Consider the following 9,513-nt stretch of genomic DNA (forward strand, 5'->3'; position numbering starts at 1 on the left):
TTACAACTTGAGCAATTGAGGGTTAAGGGCCTTGCTCAGGGGCTCAACAGTGGCAACTTGAACCAGCAACCTTCCAAAGTTCAGAACCAGCATAAGGCTCCTAGTTTGCCGCCTCAACTAGGTGAACAACTGTGACCATCATCACAGTACAATAAACACTCACTAACTATCTCCAATAGCCTTTTGAGATTATCTCATATAATCTCTCTGAATTATCTCTTCTAATTCCATATTCATTGTCTCAGCTCTGACGAACATCTGCAACCACACACACCACTATACTCAATACTCAACATGCCAACTTGCGTTTTGTACTATTCAAAATGGAAGATAAATTATAATCATCACTTTGTTATTCTTTGTTGTGATTCGGAGGGCAACGACGGTCCACTCCTGAAGTAGAACCGCCTCCCTCAATGTAGAGGTCAGGGTTGAATCTCCTGTAATTCACGAGTGTCCTCTGGTTCTCGACGTCCACGAGAGGAAGCAGGACTTGTGTTGCCCAGCCAGAGACGCCAATTTGTCGTGGTAATGTCTAATAAAGAGTCAGAGTCGTCCTTATTTACATAGCAGAAGAGAAGAGGTGAAAACGTAGTAAAAGAGGTGAAAGCATCAGGAAAGCGATGAGAGCGCGCTCTGCCCGATGTGAGTGAGGCGTTCATTAAAAGATACAGAGAAGCCTGGCTCTAACTGGTTTAGTCTTATCTACTGGCATGTAGCTTCACTAACAGTAACATTTTTGTTCTGTGTCAAGGAGAAACACCAGCAGACAGCTACAGGGTGCAATTTCAAGTTCTGAAAAGAAGTCTCTACTTACTGGCACATCTGAACACAATTCACAAACTAAGACAGTGCATGTTAAAATCAATCTCTACATATTTGACTCATTATATATGAATTTCTTCCACAAGTGGAAAACCTTCTTAATAAAGGCATTCCTAACAAGTTCCTACTCAAATATCCAGTTCCAACAAAGACTTACTCCATCAGGTATGAGGACCTGTTTTGAAGGGTAGAGTCCTTCCCATATAAAGTATCTTAGCATTTGACATCAGAGGGTTTTATATCAAATCATGTGGTAATTTAACATCAAAAGGATTTTGAATTTCATTCTGTAATTTAACAACAAAGTTTTAAAATTGTTTTATTTCAGTCATCCTGTAACTTAAGATCAGAGGGGTTGGACCCAAAGCTTTTAGTAATTTTACATTAAAGGGGTTATTCTTTGTTAAGGGGTTGTGACATCAAAGAGGTGATCTTTGACATAAATCTAAAATCAAACACAAGCCTGTTTCGTGGAAGACAACAGCTCAGTTAACACATTATAATTAATACATAATTAAATTACATAATTAAATATCCATACACAACTCTTTGCTTCTTCATGGAAAACCATGACCTCTTGCTCTGACGCTTAACGGGTTAACGAGGATGCGGGGACGAGGCACGTTAAACAGAACATACGTTTTAATCATAAGCACAACTCAACACACACAAACACACTACATGGGTCAAACACCGACAACCTTGACGATACGACATGAGACTTATATACACTCATGACAATTACACACAACAAGGATCAGGTGCACAACACAAGAGGGTGTAGCAATACGGACACACAGACACGCACGCACACGCACATTCACGCACACGCACACATTTGAGGGGGGAGGGGCCGTACCGTGACAGAGCCCCCCCTCGAAGGCGCGACTCCCGGCGCGTCAGCCTACCAGGCTGCGGCCCCGAGACCAACGCCAAAAGGCGAGACAGACACGGGGACGCACACACTAACGGGCACAGACACAACGGGGAACAAGGTGACCGGTACATTTAGCGTAATCGAGACAGACACGGGGGACAGGCACATGAACACCACACACATTCAATAGTCCGGGAAAGGGGGAAGGAACTCCAGCCAGTCCCCCAGTCATCCGCTGGGTCAAAGACTGAAAGTGTCCCTCGCCAGCCTAGGTAGCGGTGACTGTCCCGGTTCTGGTACTGGTGCCGCTGCCTTTTTGTCTGTACGAGGCTTCGGCGTAGGCGCATACGCTCTAGAGCTCCTTGCCTCAGGTGGGGGAGTGTCCATATTTGACAACAGTGCCTCTCTGCTAGCCACCCGTGTTAGCCAGCTCACACCTGGGTGGCATGCCCTGGGCAGTGCCTTGGGTGCTGGAGGCTCCTTGCTCTCTGAGCTTTTGGCGTCGCCGTGCGAAGGAAGATCCCTATGAGGGTACTCTTCTACCTCCATAGGAGCTTCCTCCTCACAAACGGAACCCCTTTCCGACTGCAGACAGAGGTTGTTGCACTCCTCTGTCTCTCCATACTCTGTGTCTGCCATATGATTGTCCAGGTAGGGATCGTAGGACCCAGCAGAGTCCATCTCCGAGTACTGGTCCTCCTGATCCGGCTGTTCTCCGCAGGACTCTGCACCGTCGGATCCCGGACCATACACAGGGCCTCCCCCAAATCGATCAGCGGGTTCCTCCCCTCCTGTAGCTCCATGAAGCGAGGCCAGGATGAGGGAAGGTCTGACTGCTGGAATGTAGGGGTCCACAGTGTCCGACTGCGAGGACTGGAAATCGTTATACCAGTCCCACTCGTCCACCAGGTTTCTGTATGACTCCCCTGCTTCCGCAACTGGAGTCAGGAGGGTGCCCAAGAACACGGGAGACTTTGCTGTACGTGCTGTGGGAGGGCGTTGACTTCCTTTCCTCCCCTTCTTCTTCCTTTAATAACCCCCATTATACATGCCCATTTACCATTTTTCCACATTCTTCAAAATAAAAACAATATAAAGCATTATTGGAAGTTTTATTTATTAAATCCCCATTTGTTTTTTGTTCCAAGGGCTCAAATGACCCTTGGACTGCCCTGATTAAATATGCCACTGGCATTAGTTTCAGGAATCACCTGATCCTGGATCAGTCTTTGAGTGCATGCATGACCGAGGGCACCAATGAGGAAACCAACTTCCACTGACCATACTGATCACATTTTTACCATCCTTTTCCCACTTCTATTCCGCTTCCAATTCTTCTTCTGGTTCATCCTGCTTTTCCTATGCACCTTCATCTTCCTCCCTTGATTCTTCCTCATCATCATCTTCCTGCCTTGCATCCTCTTCCTCCTCACTCTTCCTCTTCCTCCTCCTCAGAGTCTTCCTCTTGCTATTCCTCCTCAGACTCTCCCATTGGCCATTCATCCTCAGACTCTTCCTCTGGCCATTCCTCCTCTTCCTCCGGCCATTCGTCCCCTTCCTCCTCTGACTCAGACAACAGGACCTTCCTCTTTCCTCTTATTGTTGACATTCTTATCCAGAGCAACTTACAAAAGTGCTTTGTCATTTACTCTTAGAATACATCCTAGCCAGTACAGTATGTTAGAGTCCAAGATACTAATGAACCAGAATACTGCTGAAATGCACGGATCAATGCTGATGTATAGGAGTGCAAAATACATGAGCTCTATCTCAGACAAAGATAAGTGCAATAAACAAGTACAACAATGTTGTTAGTCAACAACAGTGTAATAAACAATACAATAAGTACTAGTTTCAGTTAGTCAACATAGGGTCAGTGGTCATTTAAATATTCTACAAATGGATGGGTCTTCAGTCTGCATCAAGTCTGCTGTCCAGACAGCAAGAGGAAGTTCGTTCCACCATTTGATGTGATGTCTTATCATTATGTTCACTCTTTAGTATTTTTAATAAATCACCAATTGAATGCTTTTAGTGCATTAAAACTGTAACTGCAATTTAAACTGGTCTATCTGCTGAAGTTTCTGATACTAGTGGGTCACTGAATGCAATCACACTCGCTGACGCAATAACTGCTGCCTGGCGTTTGTTTGTGACGTCATAACACAGTCTATACATTTATACCGAGGATAATCATTTTAGCAAAGAGCATAAAAGGTACACTGAAACAAAACCAATAAATGGTAAGTTAAATGGTTTTGTATCTACAAAGGATTTACTTTAGGAAATGGCAAATAATTCAGTGTGTAGTAGTAGTAGTAGAATGAATCTACTGCGCTGTTTAATATAACGGATTACAGAAATAGTTTAAAATGCGTGAAAACAAGTGAACGTAGAATGACGTCGCTGAAAAGAAAGCGTGGGGTGGCTGAAAATACGCGAGTAACATAGACTACATGAAAATGTTATGGGGGGGTTGTGAAAATGAGCGAACTTCACGGAGCTGTGTAAAAAATAATATCTAGTTATAATTTAAGGTTGACGAGGTTAAAGTAAGATAGTTAAGTACAGAGAGGCCCTCTACTGTCATAAGGTTTGAGTGGTTTAGTTTTGATGGCGCATTTCCTCCGGGTTCTCCAGTTTCCTTCACACAGTCCAAAGACGTGCGTATTAAGTTCGACTGGTGTGAGTGGGATAGAGTGGTACCCTGTTCAGTGTCGGTTCCTATCTGGCGCCCTGTGCTGCCTTTAAAGAATCCAGCTCCCCGCGACCCTGAATTGGATAAAGCGCCATAAAAGATGATTAAATGCATGAGTGGTTAACCGGAGCCTTTTCGTGTAACGGAGTAGAGACTGGCAAAAATAGAAATGCGGGATATCGTAGATGAACAGAGCCCGCCCTCCGTGTAGGCACATGCTAGGTGCGCCGTCCATTCTATTTTCCCAATTGAGGGGAAAATATTCAAAGTTTTGCTATTTTCACTAATACTATCACTTCTAAATATTACCAAAAACACTCACATTATAACTTCACAATCTAATAATAGGAGCCTTAATATTTTCTCACACTCGTTAAAGATTTGCTTGCCTGTGGGGGAGGGGTACCGCCCTCTGGTGTTCAGGGCAGAAAAGAGAACAGAATAAGGCGAAATACGGCAAAAGACAAAGGTAATTTAGTGTGATGAAGAAACACTTTATGAGCCCAGTAATACTTAACGTTAGATGCGCGGAACAAAGTTGCTAATTAGGGTACCTAGCTAGCTAGGCCAGGTGATTTTCGCTAATTTAATAAACAAATAGCTAGCTAGTTAGATAATATTCTCTAATTTGATAAATAACTAATTAGCTACCTAGCAAGCAAGCAAGAGTTGTCATTTACTCCCACCCTAAATCCATCAGGGAAAGTTGGAAAGACTATTCAGGTTTTTGGGAAATTAACTACATAAAAGAAAAAGTGTATTTCTGAAAAATTAAGTGTGCTGCCTGCGCGAACCGTCCACTGTCTGCCTTACAAAACATTTTTATTGACATCTTAGTCTATATAGTTAGCTAGCAAATGCTAGCCATTCTTATATTAGTAAGTTAAAATGCCTTCCATTTCATCATTAATATAAGCCTCTGTCATTTTCATTTTAATTTCATTCATTGCATTTGATATGAACAACAAACAGCATTGCATCATGTAAGAGAAGGTCTTACCGAATACATGAATGAATGACACACCAGCCAAAATCTTGCCTAGGGCACCACATCAGTCAGGGCCCGCTCCTGATGAACAGATTTTGAAGTCACTGCAAGCAGTGACACCCCCAGAAATTGTTTATATGCATGACCAGATGGGGCCACTGAAAATCTTGAGGTGACACACCAAAACCAAAAGGCAGACCGACCTTGTACAGTGCCCTGCAGCATCAGGCAGCGGGAGAGGTCGGAGTACGATTCAGGGACGTCGGCTGACTTCCTGCATTTATTTACTTTCATTTATTTACTGAACTATTGTAAAAAATAGGGCTGTAATGCAATGTCTATAATGGTGGGAAGTTTAATGTTCTTGTATTTAAAAATTTAGAGCCATCTTAGAATCATCTTGAACTTCTTGTGGCTTTTGTCAGCCAACTGGTTAAATTTACCAATAAAACATTACTTTGAAATCTATAAAATGATCAATATGGAGGAGACATAGGTCATTCTAGCCAAGACTGTTTTTGCAAGTATACTGCTCTTTGCCAGGTTACTGGCTGCAGTGTTGGCCACAAAAACTGAAAATAGTGAAGATGGTACCAACTACACAAGACAGACCTGTAAATGTTATTATATATTAATACAAGAAAGGGTTAATAGAATTGTTTTAAATTATTCATATTCCTTTGTATGTGGAATGAGAGAAAAAGATGTCCAAAATAAGAGATAACACTTATTGCAGCATCACCGTACTGTACAAATACACAAGAGAAGATGTACATTAATATACATAGACATTCATATAGACATACATAAATAAGTGCAAATCAAGCCCCTGAGTAAATCACTGTATACTTGGATATATTTTTGAGACAAAGAAATAAGGGCAAACACTGGGCAGTGGTCAGTAAAGTTAATAGAATGGTGAAATAGGTGGAGGGTTTAGTTGAAGGACAGAAAAGGAGAAAGTTATGTTTTAAGAGGAACACACTGGTGTAAATCCTTCTGTTTAAAAACAGTAGTAGTATTCTCAGTATCCTCAGTAGTATTCTCAATAAAAAACTGATTGATTTCAGGAGGGTTTAAAAACCTGACTTTTTAAGAGCAAGAAAGCAGCTTTTTTTTTTTTACTGTTCTATACAATAGTGTTTTCTTCCGCCCTTTCTAGATGCCAAAGCACAAGGCAAACTGGTGGCAAAGTCAGTAGACACCAGAGCCCCAGAGTCCCTGCTCCAACTGCTCCCTCTCAGCAGTACTACAGGGCAAACTGGGAGAAAGTGTAAGTGTCCAAACCCTTTTATACTGTAACTCATTATTTGATGTATACTGTATCCACATTGGCTACTTTGTTATTGAAAAATATTGTGCATCACACATCTCAGTACAACCCGAATGTTTATTGCTTTTTGAGCTTTTGAGAATTGTTTCATCTGTGCAGTAGTTGATTTAAAATATACCTTTTTTATTTCTTCTAACAGCTTTTTCAGAAATGTCCAGTATTTGACCTTTGGGACCCCAACATGCACTTGACAAACTGGAGCTATAACATTCTGCATGATTCATACCTGAAGGATTTCTTCAGCAGGCCAGACAGGAAAAGGCTACTCATTAAACAGGGCCTTATAACTCATGATGAGAACATACAGAAATTCAGACATTCTCTCAGTCCACACAAACACACACACACATAAAAGCAGTTTTAAAAGTAAAGCCTCTAAATCAGCTTTTTATTTCAGGTGCTGTGCTCTCGGAAGGAGTTCACCCAGCACATTAAATATGTCAAGAATATTCAGCAGAGAAGGGAAAAGCTCTTCGTTCAAAACCAGAATGTTTGGAAAAGCTGGAAAAATCTCCAAAAACAGGCAAGTGAGCTGTCACTTCTCAGTTTATATTCAATTAAATTGCTTCATAGTTTTAAAACAATATTCTAACATGAAAAATTAATGGTGAAATGTCTTATAGAAACTAAAGTTAAGAGAATGGTGAAATAGGTGCAGGACATAGTTGAAAGAAAGAAAAGGAGCAGGTTATGTTTTAAGAGGAACACATTGGTGCAAATCCTTCTATTTAAAAACAATCAAATAATTAAGGGTTAAATACTGACTTCCTCAGTAGCACAACAAAAACAAATTAATATTGATTTCAAGAGGGTTTAAAAACTTGACTTTTTAAGAGCAAGAACGCAGCCTTTTTTAACTGTTCTATACAGTAATGTTTTCTTCTGCCCTTTCTAGATGCCAAAGGACAAGGCAAACAGTGGTGGCAGAATGAGTAGACACCAGAGCCCCAGAGTCCCTGTTCCCACTGCTCCCTCTCAGCAATACTACAGGGGCAAACTGGGAGAAAGTGTAAGTGTCCAAACCCTTTTATACTGTAACTCATTATTTGATTTATACTGTATCTACATCGGCTCCTTTGTTATTGGCAAATATTTTGCATCACAGAAACGTCAGTACAGCCCAAATGTTTCTTGAGAACTGTTTCATCTGTGCAGTAGTTGATTTAAAATATACTTTTTTTATTTCTTCTAACAGCTTATTCAGAAATGTCCAGTATTTCAACTTTGGGACCTCAACATGCACATGACAGACTGGAGCTATAACATTCTGCATGCTTCACACCTGAAGAATTTCTTCAGCAGGTCAGACACAAAAAGGCTACTCATTAAACAGGGCTTTATAACTCATGATGAGAACGTACAGAAATTAAGACATTCTCTCAATACACACACACACACACACACACATAAAAGGAGTTCTAAAAGCAAAGCCTCTAAATCAAGTTTTTATTTCAGGTACTGTACTCTCGGAAGGAGTTCACCCAACACATGAATTATGTCAAGAATGTTCAGCAGATCTGGGAAAGGTTCCTCTTGCAGGAGCAGAATGTTCAGGAGAGCTGGAAAAAACACCAAAAACAGGCAAGTGAGCTATCACTACTCAGTATATATTCTGTTAAATTGCTTCATAATTTAAAAACATATTCTAACTCGAAAAGTTAATGGTAAGATCTCTTTTAGAAACTGATTGAGAGAACATTAAATTCAGTGTGGCAGTGGTGACGTTTAAGCAGACCCAGATCATTTATTAACCCATACCAAAATGTATTTGCTCAGACACAGCAGGTGGGACAATAGCACCAATAAGAGGAGTCTGAGAAGGAGGAGGTGGCCAGAGAGCTGCTTCTAGGTTGCCAAGACGAGCATTCTCTCTCTCTCTCTCTCTCTCTCTCTCTCTCTCTCTCTCTCTCTCTCTCTCTCTCTCTCTCTCTGTATATATATATATAAAAGGCATTTAAAAATTTAAGCCTCTCTTTATTTCAGGTGCTGTGCTGTCAGAAAGAGTTCACCCAATGCATCAATTATGTCAAGAATGTCACCACTGTCGAGACTCTTCTTCACAAGTCTAAATCACTGGGTCCCAAGTGTAAGTTTCTTGCATCGCTGCACAATCGTTCAAAGCACAGCATACATACAGGAGGAACAAAAAAGTGCCTATAAAGAAAGTTCAGACATTCTTGCGTAAATTGAGCTTTCCTTTAAGAACATGCAGTAGCCCATGATGTCTGCTCAATTTAAATATGTGACTATACTTTATTATGTGTAAATGTCATATATTGTATTTTTATTGCTTTTTGAAAAAAACTACTCTGTAGATGCAATAGAGGACAAGATAGCAGAGGACTCCTGCAACTCCTTCCAGTGCTCTCAAGAGAGTGAAGTTAGAGACGCCACCAGAGCTCCAGAGACCCCGGACACTCTGGGAGCAGCAGGGGCACCTGAAGTGGAAAACACCCCAGCTGGTAAATGACAGCCAAATACCACATCAGTAGACTCTGCATACATCTGATCCATGTACACTAATTTAACATCCTTCTTTTATTTCAAATTTAAAGGTTCAAAATTCAAGAGGATCAAGAAAATTGGTGCCTTCTTCAGACAAGCTTTTCAGGCTGTAAGAAGGACCTGTGTCTGTGCCAAACGATCCAACAAGATTGCCCCTGCTGTTTAGCTTTGTCCAGCTCTCTTTTTGACCAGTTTATTTTTGTTTTTTTAATATTCCTTGGTGCTTTATATCATTTTATGTGTTTATTCATAATTTATTAGGTCACTTCAAACCAAATTTCACTTGC

Source organism: Electrophorus electricus, chromosome 6, assembly GCF_013358815.1.
Source record: "Electrophorus electricus isolate fEleEle1 chromosome 6, fEleEle1.pri, whole genome shotgun sequence".
Taxonomy (NCBI): domain Eukaryota; kingdom Metazoa; phylum Chordata; class Actinopteri; order Gymnotiformes; family Gymnotidae; genus Electrophorus; species Electrophorus electricus.